This window comes from Gobius niger, assembly GCF_951799975.1.
Source record: "Gobius niger genome assembly, chromosome: 23".
In the NCBI taxonomy this organism is placed as follows: domain Eukaryota; kingdom Metazoa; phylum Chordata; class Actinopteri; order Gobiiformes; family Gobiidae; genus Gobius; species Gobius niger.
Window position 1 is genome coordinate 7,735,588 of NC_136874.1, and position 18,008 is coordinate 7,753,595.

The window sequence follows — 18,008 nt, forward strand, 5'->3', positions numbered from 1 at the left end:
TTGTATATATGCATAGAAAGCTCCGTCGAGGCAGTCAGCGAGATGGAAATTTAATATTTTAGACTGGCTGTACTGTACACATGAATTATTAGGCGAATTCCACGTTATTCCCCGCGTCCCCTTGTTGAGTGACTTGTGCCATGTAGCTGAGGTGCATCTTGAAAAGATACGCGCTGGACTCCAGACAGTGGTTAGAGATTAAAATGGTTGAAAAGGTCTTAAATGGGGAGGAGCTTGTGATTGTGATTGACAGCTGCATCCACCGCAAGTTAAAGGGACTAGACAGAGTTTAAAAATGTTAGAATTATGTATTTTCCACCCCTCCCACTTGCTCCAGCAATGTCCTAATGTGTAGAATGAGCCCAGACCTATTCAACACAACTGCCTCTCACTCAAAAAGGTGTTAATTCGGGTCCGAAGTGCCGTCATGCACAAGCTTAATATAGAAACTGCAGCTACGCGTAAGACCTGAGGTGGCAGTAGTGAGGATGAACTTGTAAACTTCAATCTCGTCCTTTTAAGATAAGAACAAACTGTTTTTCCCCTTTGGGAAATTTGGCTTGGACTCGGCTGTTTTCACCACACCATTCTCACAACTGTTCACATTTCAACAAAAATTACATTAAAATGAAAATTGGAGCATAATAAATGAAGCTTAAAGGAACAGGCCACCGTTTTTCCTTACTGAGATATGTTCTTACCTAAGCTTAGACGAGTTGATATGTACCCGTCTGGTCTTTGGGTGTGCCCGTGGAAGTCCATGGTAGCTTCCAACTTCATCCTCGTTTGGAGCAATAGGAATAGCTCTAATGCTCAAATGCTAAGATCTTTGGTCGTTTTACATGACTGAGCGCACGCACAAAGACCAGACAGGTACGTATCAACTCGTCTAAGCTCAGGGAAGAACATATCTCAGTGTGGAAAAACAGTGGTCTGTTCCTTTAAGAGTAAATTCAACAGCACTCTATTCATCTCAAAATGACACATCATCAAATCATCGCTTCATCTCAAACTGCACCGCCGTGACAGTCCATCACCGCAACAGTACATCCCCCACTTCAACCAATCATCGCCCAGGATTCCCCTTTTAAGCCCCTTCGTTCACTACTGTTTCCCAGCGTGCTGCAACCCTCCTCCGCCCCTCCTCCAACTGGCCTCATCTCTACTCCACTCATCGAGGCTCTTCATCCACTGGCCGCTTCAGACCTCATCCTTTACCACCAGGCCCAGTGATGTGCATTAACTCATATACACAACTTATATGTACAAACTAATCATGCATTGTGATGTGAAATGAGTCTAAACCCATGTGTTAAAATAGACTAATGTATCAAGTGGTTTGTTTCCTGTCCTGTGCGAGAAAGACATCCACTAGTAGCAGCAGTATTAATAGGAGTAGTTTGTCCATTGCATCTCCCCTTAAAGCCGCATTATTCAAAATAGTTCCTCCATGTCGTGTGTGTTTCTAACCCCACGCTGCCCTTTTGTCAAAGCACAATCTGCTCGACATGATGGGCCAGGGAAGCAGGACAATAGCCCAAGGAAATGGGAGATGCGGCGCTAAGATAAACACCATTGTGATCGGGCAAAATTGCTGGCGCGGGTGCAGCGTTGGAGGGTGTGCGTGTGTGTGTGTGTGTGTGGGCTTTTATTCAGCGAGAACTTATCCCACCTCGGGCTCGGCGACACCTGAGGCTCCCGCGGGACGAGTGGGTGTGCGGCTGTGCGGTAGGCGAACACGCGTGGGGGGAGTGGGGCATCGTGGACGTGAATCTGCGGCCGATCTGACTCCAATTTACTGGTAAACATTCCCGGCACACGGAGTTATACGACTGTGCATAAAGCTGTCTTATCACAATCTGGCTTCAAGTCCCATGTGGCTCATTTACAACTACTTCTACTGCTGCTACGGCCACTTCTACTGATAGGGCATCACAATTCCACTGGTCGACTAGTCACAAAATTGCAAATGCTTCAGTTTCTTAGCAGTGTTCCTTTTGAAAGCAGTTTGGTGTTTGTTAAATCCATGTAAAATGTATTTGATGAGATCTACTGTCATTGAACTATACACAGCCACGCACTGCTTTTTCAAAACCTGACGTTTTGATGTTTTCAGTCACTTTATTTCATTACCATTTAATTTTTAATCAGTCAAAAAATATACGGAGATCTTAGTCATAATATTAGCCATAATTAAAAACTTTTGTTTTAAGGTGACACATTGCAGGTGAATAAAGACACTTTTTAAATAGGGAGATATCAATTTGAAACTTTTACTGTGCATTAGTAGCATTAATATAATACGTTTTCTGTTATTTTCATTTAAAATGAAGCCTTTTATGCCCAAGAATGCCTCAACATTTCCCATAGTTTCAGTAACGAAAAACGATTAATGGATAGAGCCAGGTTTAAACTTATGGTTTTATTTTGTTGGCATATTAGTTACAAAGACTTTTTCAGAGGGGATTTTAGATATCTTGTCTAGTTTGAAATAAGCTGTTTATTAGTGGAAAAATCTGTAAATCATTCTGGGAATTAGGTATATAAGGAGCTACTTACATATCAAGGAGCAACGTAGATGGATTTACAGTATTGTCACACCAATGTAAGAAAAATGGCCTTTGAAATAATTTCTCAAAATCTACAGAGAAATCCTGAATCAGTGCAATAACTGAACATGTTATTGTGAAGATTAAGTCTTGTTTTGTTTCCTGGTGAAAGTTTATATGTTAAGAGACAAATGTGGCCTAGCTCGTTTTGAAGAAAGGTCTGGATGCCCTGAACGACCCACGCTTACACTTGCACAAACAAACCAAGTTGCAGCAAAAAATATCACTTTGATGAAAATTTGATGTTTAATTCGACAAAATAACATTGTTTATACAGGCATATAAGTATGGCAGTTCAAACAGTCAGTCGTTATTGTGTTGCGCTGAGATGATAGCCAGCGTCACATGACCTGCCTTTTATCTGTAAAAATAGACATACAGTATAATCCTCCGCGTGCTGATGAATGCATTAAGGCTGCATGTTCCCGTATGCGTCATAAGCACAGCCTCATACGCCTGGATTAGTGCGCGGCTCCGATGGCGACGTATAGCCCTAATTGCGGAAACTAATTCCGTGTTTAACCTGCATGGTCAGATGTGTAATTATACAAATGCGCGTTTAATCCGGGAGATTAAAAGTGTGCTCGCGAGAGGAGTGTGATCACCGAAAAAAAAAGCAGAACTAGGTCAGCCGTACAGTGCGCGGATAAGACGGGCACCGGCTTTCATCTCGGTCGGGCCTTTTTTTTCTTCCGGCATCGTCACAACTTTCTGACATCTCTGATTTTGATCAGCGTTGTGTGTAAATTAAGGAAAGATTCCCGAACACAGCCAGTCCACTCTTTGCATAACAACATAAGCGTTGGTTGTTCAGCAGGATATATTCAGATCAATCCTTTGCACAGCTAATCAAAATATATACAACAGTAGCTTGTCTGTCTATGGCTGCATTCAAAACTAAACTAATTCAAATAAACAAAGAGCGGCAAATTCTGCAGTCATTAATGCACAGGAACAGAAGGAAAAGCGCTTGGTTAAAGTGGGGGTCAAGAGGTTCAGATTCTGTGTGTGGAAAATGTCTATATCTCCTTATATCGAGTTAACGATATGTTTATTTTCAAATGTTGAGGCCTCACAGAACCAGTCGAAAGCCTCACAATGTTGACCATATTTGCCGATTCACCCTGGTTCAGCTCGAGCAGGCGTCATGTGGCGGAGTTCGTCCCTCTCCTCCTGCTCACAGCGGGCAGAGAGGTGCAAAGGGGTCAGTTCTTCGCAGCTTGTGACGAGTTAATTGAGGCCCAGTGGCTTTGGGGAAGTCTGTGCACTCACGACAATGTCTGTTTTGTTCTTTTCTTTTCTTTTTCCCTTTACACCATTTATACAGGATCACCATGGAAACTGTCCTCTTCCATCAGAGATTCTACTTTTTAAGATGTTAGTGCTCTCGCATCCCGTGGCCTACTTTTTAATCAAGCTCTCTTTGTAGACTAAATTTAGCATTAGGGCTCATTGATGCTACTAAGACACTCAATTCCATCCAATGCAAACAGCAACCAACTGATTTGCACACTTCTCAAAAAGGTGGGGAGGTAAGTAGAGCGCTTTTGGTCACACTGCATTGCATAAGCTTTAAAGTCACTTATACTGTAATAGTACCAAAGGAAGGAAGATTCAAAGATTACTCAAACAAGTGTGAATGGCACAAAACAAAACTCTTTCCGTAGTCCCTCTGGGGGTTATACAAATGTTGATGATTGGAGGGTCTTTCATCTCCCCCTGGTGCCAGAAAACCACAATTGCAACTTTGCCTGCACCGGGTCGGAGTCATCAATGCACACCAATGGAATCACGAAAGAAGAAGCTAACAGGCAAACGGGCAAAGCTAACGGCAAGCTAGCACCACTTAAACAGTATTTATAGCCAAGTTTGAGTGAAAAAAATATCTCCATTGTGTAATTGGATGTATAATATCCCATTGTCCGTTTGTTTTAATTATCAGCGTAGTATTTACTCTCACGGACAATTAATGAGTAAAAAACATGCAACATGCTACGACATCTGCAGTGGTGCTTATGGCCTCTAGGGGCATGAGTTACTTAGTTCTGGTTTAATCCAGCGCATTGTCTCCAGTTCTGCTTTACACAGATGTCAAAGCTTCTCAACTGGAAGGTACAGCCTATAGGCCAGAGTAACGCCTCATTTGAAAGCTAAGATCTCTTTTTTTCTGCTGTGTTATCATCATCATTTACACATTGTTTTTGTAGCTGTTTTGACAGGGTTTTCTTGGGTCGAACTGGAGTAAATGTGCATGGTGAAGGCAGAGTTAAGAGGTTAAGGTGAGCCACGGCGGGTAAAAAATATGCATGTTTTTAGCCAGTTTAGCGCTCGTGCTTCACAGCTAGAAGGTGAAGTTTGCATGTTCTCCCCATGTCTGTGTAGGTTTCCTTCGGCTATTCTAGTTTCTCCTACCACGTAAAACACGTACAATAGGTTCCCCTCTGGGGCTAGGACTCAGTGGGACTTTCCTGGTGAAATATATAAAAAAAATATATAGGGACATGAAAGACGGCAAAAGACGGGTTCTAAATTTTTGTTATGTTGGTATATATCACTTGTTTTCTGAAAATGGTTGTCTTCTTGCTACAGTACCCAGTCCTTTACAATATATGCGGCCTACGACCCGCCATGGGGGCTGAATTTCGACCCAAACGACTTTAAAACCCCTGATCTAGATGCTGAAAATATAGGCAACTTTGGCCCTTTTTTATACATATTTATATTGTGATCTATAGTAGACCCTGAAGTGTCACCCCCCCATAAATCAAACAGCACATCTCCTTCTTTGACAGACAGGCTGCAGGTGGCCCACTGGAGTCTAGCTCAATGTCAGCTCAGGACAACTCTCAAGAGGAAGTATCTGATGCCCGGGATCCCCCTATCTGCGGGAGTGACCGCCGGCTGACGCCTTTGATGAGGTCACATGGAAAGGGAAAAAAAACACGTACTACACGGCGACGCGGCTGGAGCATCTGTGTTCAAAAGCACCCCGTGGGGAAGCAAAACGAGGGAAGCGCAACACTTTATTAGCATCTTTGCACTAGGCACTTGGGCGCAAACTGGGAATACCTCATGTTCATACAGCGACTTGTGGGTCAGCGTTGACATGAAACACAATAAAGAGGAAACAATGGATACGCAGGGTTGTTTTTAAGGATGATAATGCAGTTTCAAATACAATATGGTTCAAGGGAGATATGTGGCGCGGGGAGGGAAAAAAAAAAATCAGCATTTTATCACAAAGAAGGCATCCCCTTATCTAAGCCATTCGCTGTGGCAGTGATAAAGCTGCATATAGATTGGGTTACAAACTGCTTCATGCTTTTGGCAAAAATAAAATAACTTCTCTCACAAAATATTCCCAGGAACTGTTTCTAACAAGACGACGGTTCCAGGCCAAATTAAACTACTACGACGACTACTTAAACCATCTAAACAAAAACACTTCACAATTCCCAAGATTCCCGAGTTACTGCCAGTGCGAATTTCCATCAAAAGGCGAGGCTTCTGTTCTGACAACTTCACTCTCCCAAAAGTGTGAAGAAGCAGAGAGCTAGTATAACCCAAGTACCAAAAAACACACATCAAAGCTAATGCAGCGAGGGCGGCGTGGTGCGGAGAAAAAAAAAAAAAAAAAAAAAGGTGGAGTGCGGACGCGATGTTCCCGCTCTCTTTAGTGACTCACATGTGAAAGCCTCCGATGACACGATGCAGACTAGATTTAGCAGCTGCCACTGGCTCGGAGGCACCAGCCAAAGCTATATATATTTGTCGGGCAAGCAGGTAAGAACATACGTGAAGTTGCAATAGACAATTAACGTATAAACTTTCACCTGGGAACAACTGATTCCCCGACTTTCGCAATAAAACTTTTAATCGTTGCACTGTTTCAACATTTCTCTTTAGATTTATGCTGGAAATAGTCAATTCTTGGACCACTTTCTCAAAATTAGTCGCATCCAGAGGCGGGAGACTCAAGTCAGACTTAAGTCGCAATTTTCAGGACTTGAGACTTACTTTAACAATGCTCCAAAAAGACTTGACTTACTGTACTTTTAGCAGGGGCGAATCTGAGCATACAGGGGCCGGGCATTATGGGGAACCCCTGACTCAGAAACTGTCAGAATAAGAAAGTAAGTAAATAATTTTATATTTATGTTCCAGACTGCATAGAAAAGCAGCTCATGTATAAAAGACCCCCCCCAACATTTTCTTTTAATTGTGACTATTCAAATAGATTTTGTAAATATTTGACATTAATCTACATTTCCACATCTGCATATACAGTATATTCAAGCAGATTAAGGGCACTCTTGTAAAAGACTTGACCTGACCCCATGACCAACTGGGACTTGGAACTTCACGACTTGGGCTATATTCACATAAAGGCAAAACGCTTACGTTTTCAGAAACTTTCTTTGTAAGCACGAAGCCAGGTTAGTAAATGTGTGCGTCCACGTGGGTCGACTCAGGTCTGTGAAAACAGCGCAATTCGTCTTCCAGGCCTGTGTGAGGCGCTGTGACGCTAACACAGATAATAGAACAAGATGTAGAGGGCGCAAGCGCAGCAAACCTTTGTGGAATGTAAACAGTGAAAATGAAACTGATTAAAAGATTTGCGATCTACAGAAGAGATGAGGAGGCGAGTTTATTCTTCAGACAGAACGGGACGAAAGCAGAAAAACCTGTGACCTGACTTTGACTGTCAGTCCAAAAACACAGACTGACTCGGCCGTGTTTTTCTACTTGTCACCTGTGGCTCGCGGACTGCAGTGGATCATCATAGATCCGTGAGATAAACTCATTATGAGGTCAATAGATTATGGATAACAGACACCACTCTGGTGCAGTGACGTCATCGTTTTAATAAAAGTCTTTCCACTCCGGGACCTAGTTTTGAAAATGTTGGTTTACAGACCCCCAAAACGCCGGGCTCGTATGGACGATACACTGGATTGATAATAAATCATTCTGTTTGGTTCTCAGCTTGACTTTGTATGGACAGGGCCTTGGACTTGACTTGAGACTTGCATTTAGTGCAGACTTACTCCACCTCTGGCATCCACAGACTCCAAACTTCCCAGCCTTGGACTTACCAATGTTTTGAAGGTTAGCACAGGAGGGATCTATCAATATCTAATTTAGAGACAGATTTTTTTTTTCTTTGCTTGAAGAAATTAAAGCCATAAATTTAAACTTGGCTTAATCAAACTTGAAACACACGTGTTTCCTCAAATTTATGTCAGTAATCAATAGCAAAAGTTTCAAATTGAGCTTTTTCCCCTTATTCACTTGCAGAATCTTGCCTCAAATCTAAACACCGTACGGAAGTTCCTGGTTTGATTCTTGGAGCACTGTCAGTCTCGTGTAGAGTTTTAAGAGCTCAAAAGTGAATACAGTGGAAAAGTGGTTGAAGTTAAAAGATAGCAAAGCTGTCAAAGTTAGCGAGTACGAGACCAACTTTACAATTGAGTTGGTATCTTGATATATGGGAATCTCGGTGTAGAAACTTGCAATCCATCCCGTCATTTGCAAATTAGCAGGGGTGCAGACGAGGCCCCCGTGGTGCGACCAGCTCTTTGATATCCTCCTCCACAAAGAGTGTCCGGCGTCTTTCCACAAGCTTTTCGGGAGTCGCACTTTGAAGCCCCATGTCACCGCGCGGAGGAGCAGACAGGCGCCCCATCTCCTTTGCGCATATGCGAGATGGGCTTTGAAGACGGAATCCTCTTGAAAGACAAAGCCCCCGACTCGCGCCCCAGCACGCCTCCTCCGCGCCGCTGTTTTCTACATTTAAGTTGGAGACTTTGAAATCTGAAACAATATCTCGGCAACTTTCTTTTCCCTTAACCCAATTCCGACGCCGAGCGGTATCAGACGGAGAGCAACCAATTACCGCGCCGGTTGCCTTTTGTTGTCTCGGCGAGGTCGGACCGAAAGTGACACCCAGCGGGCGTTGCTGCGGGGATTTCGCCTTCTCCGTCAAACGCAACAAAATAACAGAGAAGGGGCCTCTTCTTTTGACAATTGTTTGCCGTTTTGGAACACAGAGCAAACAGAAAGCTGGTCAAAATTGAATCACATTATAGACACAGCTGACACCAAAGAAGGACATCACAAGGCGAAATTGAAGCACTACTACTGCTGCATGAAATGTGAGGACCGTTGCCATGGAAATTACAAGTTCACAACAGTTGCTCCATAGGATCCATGGACCAACACTCATCCCAGCTTAAGTAACGGTTATTTATATAGCACCTTTCACAGACTGGGAAGTGCTTCACGAAATTACAATACAATACGTCTGTGACTGTCTTTAGACACTTATCCCACCTGTATACCATGCCATTGGTCCGACAACCCATTAGTCTGATATCTCTTTAGTCAACAGGCCCGTTGGTGTGAAGTCCCGTTGGTGTGAAGTCCCGTTGGTGCGAAGTCCCGAGCACATCTGCGCTGTTTATGGTTGGACTTAGCCTGGCTATCGTCAGACAAAATATATAAGTTATATTTAGTCTGGGGACCACCAATTCATTTTCTCGTAGGAGAGGTGTGGTTTACGATCGTCCATAGCCGTTTATTGGGCACTGCGATTGTCTCTCATATATGTCTGCAAGTAGCCATAGCCAATCGTATCAATTGTATCCGATGACGCACCCGCTGTAAACATTCGAGCTAAACTATTTAAAACACGGTCTAAAGCTTGATCGAAAGATGATGTTCTGTCTGCTGCAGTCATGTTGTTTTTTTTCATCCATAAAGAGACTACAAGCTATGACGACTTCCGTATGACGAACAGTGCGTCATCGTTTTGCCATCCCTCCTCGTTCTGTGATTGGTCCCCAAATCCATGCAAAGATTTTGGACATGGTCCCCAGTTCGAAAGGATTCGAGCGCACACAGCAGCATGGGTGTTCCCAGCCTTGGTGGGACCAATGGTACTTCAGACCAATGGGTCGCTTTTTTCTTGACTAAAGAGATGTCGGACTAATGGCACCCCTACTAAATGGGACATTTTCGGAATAATGGGCAGACGGAATAATGGGCCGACCCACCTATATGAGTGTAGACTTGGCTACAATGGAAAACATTTCACCAATGGAGCATGAATAACTGATGACAACACTGTGTGGCGCTTTGAGAAACTTGATAGTGAAAGGCAAATGTGGGCCATTTAAGGATATCGTGTACTTTTGATGGTCAAAAGTTTACAAAATGGGAATCGTTTTTACACCTTAGTATTGGCATGAAAATCCATTTAATTGTTTAAAAAGACAATGCTTCTTTGGCCTTTTTTTGAAACCCCTTACTGCATTTACTTACAAGACCTGGCACACCTTGTTATTCTGTGTGGGTTTTCTTCACCTCCCAGTCGCTCTGTCTTGCTTACAAAAAACCTGGTTGTTTGACATCCGCGTGGAGCGTGATGTTCCCAAAAGCCTGACAACATCCACACACCTGCCTCAACATTAGCATGCTGTTGAAACTCTTTGATATCGCATCAAAAAGCCCCCCCCCAAAAGTGACAGGGCATTACTGAAAGCTCTACACGCTCACAACAAGACTCCCAAAATACCTCCCCGGAAAAACCAACAAAATGGTGTCCTTGCACGGGTAACGAGCGAACCATTATCAACTCTACAGATAAACATCAAACTGCCGTAAGACCGCTCAACAAGACGTTTTTATCTTAATATTAGACAACCTGTTTAGTTCTTGAACTCCTAGTATAAGTCTTTCTCCTAAGTATTTCCTTGCCGCCTTTGTCTAATGAAAAGATGATCGAAAAAATAGACTTCAGGAACTGTGGACTGTCTTCTTTCCCTTTACGTATTGGACTTATTTTCACTGGATCACTTGTGTTTCCATATATTTTTGATAGTAACCCTTCATGACCAACACTTGAGTCAACAGAATGCTGGTATTAAACCAACCAAAACAGGTTCCACACTGAAAGTGATTCAAATGAACAATCTTTTTTGGGTCATGACTTGTCATGACACTTTGACTGTGGGTCCTTAAAGGGATATTTCAGGATTTTTGATATAGGGCCTCATTTCCTAGTTATCCAGAGTGATTTATTATTTATTTTTTAATTCATGCAGTTTGAAGAGTTTAGTGGTGCTAGGCTAGTGCATGTCTATGGTAACTAGTAGCCTGCATTAAAAACAGTCCGACCCAAGCACAGTGGACCTGAGGCAAATCACTTATAACACCAGACTACCCATATAAATGTCTGTGTTGACTGAATATTTTTTGGAATATAACCATTTTGCATTTAAAAAACCTTATATTTGAGCAGCATCAGCTTCCTGGATGTAAGCTACGCAGCGGCGGAGTGATCTGCTAGCTTTCCTGATCTACAGTAGTTTGTTTACCTGCGGCCGGCATTACTATCACATGGAATTCACAAAGGACCTTTCTACAAGTCAGATATGGCAACGTTTGGAGGACGACCCCATGATTTTGAAGAGGTTTTTAATGCAGGCTACTAGTTACCATAGACATGCGCTAGCATAGCACTAGCCTAGCAGCACAAAACTCTTCAAATATAAGGACTGCATGAATAATGTGAAAAAAAAAAAAATCTCCAGAAATCAACAACACTCACTGGATAACTAATGAGGCCCTATGTGAAAAATCCTGAAATATCCCTTATTACGCCTTACAATATAGTTCCCCCTTTTTTACGTGATTGAAGGCACGGGGGAGGACCAGACAGGTCCTACAGAACTCCTCAAAGCTAAGGTAAGAACATATCTCAGTATGTAAAAACGGTGGCCTATTCCTTTAAGCCGTTTACCGCTCTTATCTTAGCGTGAGACTCAAAGTCCACACTTCTTCTGGTCATTTGCAATTGTAATTATAATTGCTTTACACGTCTCCACTTTCCTTTACCTCTTCGCCGCACAGTCATATGACATTCAGCCGGCGCTCGCGTAGATCATTAGCGAAAATAGTCTCTTCCTAATGACCACCGACGGCCCGCTGCGCTACATGGTACATACGCCACTTGTTATCTCCATGCGTTGTGGCCTTTTCCCCATAGACAACCCCCGCGAGACGACTTCCCTGTCTCTGCCTGTGGCCTCGATCTATACCTTATTGATGAAATCCTTCCAGACACGGCGGCGTAAAGCCAACCCGTGCGCCCAATCGGCACAGCGCACGGACCCCAGTGACTAATGCTAGCTGATCCTGGGTGACCAATAAAAAGAGCCTGGAGACTGACAGGCTATAGCTGGTCTGATTTATCGAGCGGGAGGGGGGGGGGTCTCTATAGCCGGCCCGCCTCCGCCTTAGCCAACCGCAGAACCTTAATTACTTTTTCCTTGGATTGTTCCGTCCTGTTCCGGCTTTATAGAGTCTGAACTACTGTATGAAAGAGGAAATCTCTTGGGTAAAATATGGCTTTGGGAAAAAATAGGAAACTAAAGAAGCATCACGAAACTTCATGTTTATAGCTTTCAACCTGCTTTTGAGTTTTTAGGGGGTGTAGTAAATGAGAAAAGGAGATTATTATAAGATGAATGCTTCAATAGATAAGATCTTTCGGACACTGAGGAAATTGATGCTGTAGATCCACACTTTGCACGGTCTTTCTTGCAGTTTGATGGATTCAGAATTTAGAAATAAATGAGATTAATCGTAAGACATCTGGATTTCATTTTCTATTACTTTTTGACATATCTGTGCTTCAGAAGTTTTAGCTTGCATTGAAATAAGACTGTTAAAGAGCTACTAACTTAAAGACTTAAAGAGCTAACAATCTAACATAATAGTAAAACCTCAAAAAAGTTGAATTTGGACGACCCTTTATCTGAACAGGAAATCATGGCGTTGTGTGCGGATGATTACTTTATATTTGGAGGGTTGTTGTTGTTTTTTGCTCACTGTTGCCCCCGGCCCAGAGCAGCCTCATTGGGGGTTAATGGGAGTCAAAGGTGGAGGGCTGTTGTAAACACATTAAATTATTTACAGCCGCCAATGACAGGGATATTCTGCATCTTTATCCAGCCGCACAACCAAAAAAACAACAGGCATCAACAAGCATTATAAGTCCAAGAGAAGCGACAGAATAGTAGTTCAGAGGACGGGAGAGACATTGCAGGTGTATTGGGAATAAAGAGTTATTTTGTGTGAATGAATACGCCTTAAAAGTTCAACTAAAAGGCACACATTCTGATGCAGCCTGTGATGATGTGTGTTACAGGAGTCGTCTTTTAGCCCTGGTTTGATCTTGTTCTCGGCCTTAACATTTTGCTTAACATTGCTGCTTAACATTTTGGACTGTATTATTGCCATCAATACAAAACATGCTCCCAATGACCAGCTCGACACAGGCTATTTTCCCAGTGGATAATAATAATTAAAAACAATATTCTACTGACTTCAACATCTCCATGGAGACGTCCCCACTATTTATGAGGTATTTTTTATAGATGAAAATGAATGCTTGTATCTCAATATTATTTATTGGGTAGAATTTCACTCTCTCCAGTTTGGCTTCACAGCTTCTTGAAAAAAGTGTCAAAATAGTGACGGAAACAAGGATGAAAACGCAACAAAAGTGACTAAAATTTGTGTGAGAAAAAGCCACAATAAAGTGACTAAAACAACGACAAAGCAGCAACTAAAGAGCAACAAACATGTGGCTGAAAAGTAGCAATAACACGAAAAAGTGAAAAAACGTAACAAAAACACAAAAAAACAGTGACAAAAGAGGAACAAAAACGTGCCGAAAGAGCGACAAAAACTTGGCTGAGTGACAAAAACGTGGCAAAAGAGCAAATAAATCAATGACGAAAGAGCAACAAAAACTTGGTGAAAGAGCAACAATAATGTGACAAAAGAGCAACAAAAAACATGACAAAAGAGCAACAAAAACGTGGTAAAAGAGCAACAAAAACGTGGTAAAAGAGCAACAAAAAAATGCCGAAAGAGCAACAAAAAAATGCCGAAAGAGGAACAAAAATATGACAAAAGAGCAACAAAAACATGGCGAAAGAGCAAAAAAAACGGCCAAAAGAGCAACAAAAACATGCCGAAAGAGCAACAAAAACTGACAAAAGAGCAACAAAAACATGGCGAAAAAGCAACAAAAAGTGACAAAAGAGCAATAAAAAATTGCGATAGAGCAACAAAAATGTAGCGAAAGAGCAACAAAAACATGGCGAAAGAGCAACAAAATACGGTTCTACGTGTCCTGGGTTTCAATGGAGTTCCTACAGGCCTACTGAACCCCCCTCTGTGCTGATATAAAAAGGTCACTCTCCCGCAGGTGTGGACTGAAGTGCGATCTCAATCGGCCACTTCAGTGACATCATTTTCAACACCTTTGTGCCGAGAGCATCACCATGATCCAGGAAAAGATCCTGGGCCATTATGTTTGTTTTCCAACTTGTTTTGTGACCTGGGCCATTGCCATGACGACGAGTTTATTAAAAGACCCACCTTTGATATCAGTACTTCATGACTTTTCACAATGAGCACGCTGCCCCCGATGCTCGGTGTAGACGGAACAGCTTTTATGCAGCCCTGAACACGGCTCATTTTGGGACTTTGCTCGCAGAAAGAGTGAAATGGTGAAGTGTATTCAGCGGGTCGGGCTGGCAGAGCGACTTTGCATTGAGATTAAACTCTAAGCTCTCCAGTGCGTTTTGACATTTGCGACGTACACTAAGCATCACTGGGGAGATTAAGAGGGCTACTGTAAACAGAGAATGAAAAGATGCTTTGTTTCATTTCAGATCGACTTGGAAAAGCAAATCAGGTCTTCATTTTGTATGGCAGCTTCAATCAAATAGCATTCAGTCAGTTTTGGAAACATGTTTAGATTTACCACGCTTAGTCATTCACAAATATTGACATAAGTATCCACGAGTAGTGCGAGAGGTCAACGAGATGATGCTGTAATCCAAATATGGTCATTTCCTCCATTTTGGTAGCTCTTCCTGACTCTAAACTTTCTCGTCTTGTACATACTTTTGGATACATTTTTTCAGTACTTGGTCATTTTTGGCCCCCTTTTTTGTCACTTTATGGTCACTTTTTTTGTAACTTTTTCGGTCACTTTGTCGTCACTTTTTTGGTCAATTTTTGGTCACTTTTTTGGTCACTTTGTCATTGTTTTGTTCACTTTGTCGTCACATTTTTGTCACTTTTTTTGTCACTTTTTTTGGTAGCTTTTTCAGTCACTTTGTCGTAAATTTTTTGTCACTTTTTTTTGTCAATTTTTGGTCACTTTTTTTTGTAACTTTTTCAGTCACTTTGTCGTACATTTTTGGTCACTTTTTTGGTCAATTTTTGGTCACTTTGTCACAGTTTTGTTCACTTTGTCGTCACATTTTTGGTCACTTTTTTGTTCACTTTTTGGTCACTTTGTTGTCACGTTTTTGGTCACTTTTTTGGTCACTTTGTCAATTTTTTGTCACTTTTTTTTTCCTTTTTGACACTTTTTCGTCACTTTTTTCATTTGTTCTTCATTCACTTTTTTGTTGCATTTTCATGACTTTTTTTTAATCACGCTTTTACCGCTCTTTTGTCGCATGTCCATCCTCATTATTTATGTCTTGTTTTTGTCGCCCTTTTGACACTTTTTAGATTTGGGTACAGCCAAACTAGACAAAATGTGCTCGGTTGAGGTGGAGCTCCAGATTATTATTTCAGAAACTAACCTAAGATGTGAATGATTCGAATAAGCAGAGTGAATGAAACAGACTCTCGGTTTTCTCCTCATGAGGGAAAAGGCTTCTCATGGTTGTAAGCTATTAAGGCTACACATTTAGCGTAATACGTCCCTGCCATCATTATCCTCTCCTGTAATTTGCATTGTTTGCCCACTAAACTCCAGGCTGGCTGAGCGCAGGTGACATTGGCAGGCGACACCTACAGTAGCTGCCAATCCCTCTCTCTCCTTATACGCCGGTGTTTAGTCATCACCAAGAGTGCCGCCGCCGCCGCCGCGTTGTTAGCACTCAGTCGGAGCACATTTTACCTGCTTATCTTATTACCCAGGTGTCAGCAAGATGCATGTTGGGTAATTAGGGGGGGGGAGGGACTTGCCGGCGGAGGTGTTTCTTATTCATTTAGTTAATTGCATTGTTGCTGGAATTGCGGTCCCCTTTGTATCAAACGGCAAATATGACAAGACTGTAATCAGTGTCTCACGTGGAGTTTATAGAAGGGACGGGGGAAGAGAGAGAGATGTTGGCGTCACATGTAGAGCACTGAAAGCAACGTGACAGTGTTTCATGTAAATATATATAAATATACACTGCCTGATCGACAAGGAAGATGGAATATGGAACAACCTGGTCATTCTTTGGGCTCATAGTGTTGCTGAACTGAGACCTGACCAACTTCAGAAACCTCAGATCAGAACTGTTAGTTAAAAGGACTAGAAATGAAAAAAAATATATATATATCTCCATCGTCATGCACAAGCTTAACATAGAGACTGCAGTTCATAGTATGACCTGAGGTGGCAGTGGTGAGTTAAAAAATGGCTACTTCTGCCTTGTCCCTTTAAATCCAGGTGGACACTTGTTTTTTTTGTTGGTCAGGCAATGTATGAACTCATAAAACACATACAGAGGCGGGTAGTACTACATTTACTCGAGTACATGTACTTAAAGGGACCATACCTGATTTTGAACCTTTTAGGTCAAAATGTGAGGAAATGGGTATTTTTACCGTCACGGCCGTCCTTCGGAGTCACCTTTTAGTCACATATTGATTATTTGTTTTGACCATATACGATCAACAAATCATATGGCATATACTTCACGCATCTTTCACTGATCTTTTCCAAAAATTACAACTTTTACAACATCCCTTTAAGGGGCAAAACAAATTAAGATTTGTCACTTAAAGTCGTATTATGCAACTTTTTATGTGTGAAAAAAAGTTAATATTATTTGCGTGTGTTTGACCTTGTAGTGATCTTGCAGCTGTATAAGTGGTCAGCATGGCGCCTTTACTTTCCATCACGGTGGCCTCTACAATAATAAAGAATCCATTTTTTTGTAGGTTTTCTGATGAGCGGGTTCTTCAGCAGTGAAACCTTCCAAACAATTGATCCTGGAGCGTCCTAGAAACCACTGTGATGGAAAGAGATGCCATGCTGACCACTCATACAGCCACTGGGTCACTATAAGGCTAAGTATGCCCAAATACAAACTTTTTTTTTCCACATAGAAAGTTGCATAATGCACCTTTAAAGATTATAAGTACTATTTATTTAGTAGGAGTTCAGATATGACCACCAGCTTTGTTCAAGGTGCGGGGGCTGAAATGTCTTTCCCCAGGACACAATAACATTTTTGAAGAACATTTGGACGACTTTGGAAGGTGAACGAGCTGACAAATAAGCTCACAAATAATTTTAACCGCAAACATCAGTATCATTTATGCCCCGCTGTCTCTTTCTGGTTAAGAGGGAAGTCTTACTAAACGGCAAAACGCTGTAAATCACAGGTATCAGCTTTAGCACAGGTTTGTATTCACCGACTAATGTTGGTAATTTCATTTTACAGCCCATAAAGTCTGCCCCCGGTGTCACTTTTACTCAACGTATTCGCTGACGGATTTAGAGCCGCGGGTTTACGGCCGCCGCCTGTTCAGGTAAGCAATTTGTCCTTTATCCGAATGTCAGAGTCACCAGCAGTGCTTCGAGACTTAAAGGGGCTAGATGCAAGTTGGACATTTCATACTCACTACTGCCACCTCAGGTCATACATGTAACTGCAGTCTCTATATTAAAGGGGCTGGATGCAAGTTGGCCATTTTATACTCACTACTGCCACCTCAGGTCATACGTGTAACTGCACCTTCTATATTAACACCTTTTTGAGTGACAGTGCAGGATTTTAGAGGCAGTTGTGGTGAACAGGTCTGGGCTCATTCTACACATTAGGACATTGTTGGAACATGTAGGGGGAGGAAAATACATAATTTTGACATTTTTAAACTCCGTATAGTCCCTTTAAGCCCCGATTTGATGTTGATCGAGACCAGATACTAGGAAAGGTCAGATAATTGTTGGACTAGTGCTTGGAGTGAAAAGTTTCAGAATCGTAGTGGGGCCAGACAAGTTGTTTTTACTCCAGACTTATCTATGTGGAGTCGTGCTATTATTCAATAATAAAGGAGCGATTGTACAGTTCAGAATAGTATATTTCTTGGTGCTGAGTTACAGTACATCAAGGCCAGAGCAGAACTCTATAATAAACAGGATTCTCCGCGTGCAATTCCCATTCCACTTGCATCATTCAGTTCTACGCCTGCATTTTGTACACACATTTTTTAACCAAATACCCACTAACCAATCTTTGACGGATTCCTTTTTCGAAATACCAGACTTTATAGCCCTCCTGAGACTTGCTTTGTCCTTGATCG

General features: G+C 42.0%; 1 long non-coding RNA gene across 1 annotated transcript in view; it reads left to right on the forward strand.

The window, feature by feature from the left end:
- Nucleotides 1-18,008, forward strand: part of LOC306982080 — a 153,529-nt gene that overhangs the window by 60,736 nt on the left and 74,785 nt on the right. The window contains exon 2 of the long non-coding RNA XR_013794165.1: nt 4,313-4,375. This is a non-coding gene — a long non-coding RNA (uncharacterized lncRNA). The remainder of the gene's footprint in view (nt 1-4,312; nt 4,376-18,008) is intronic.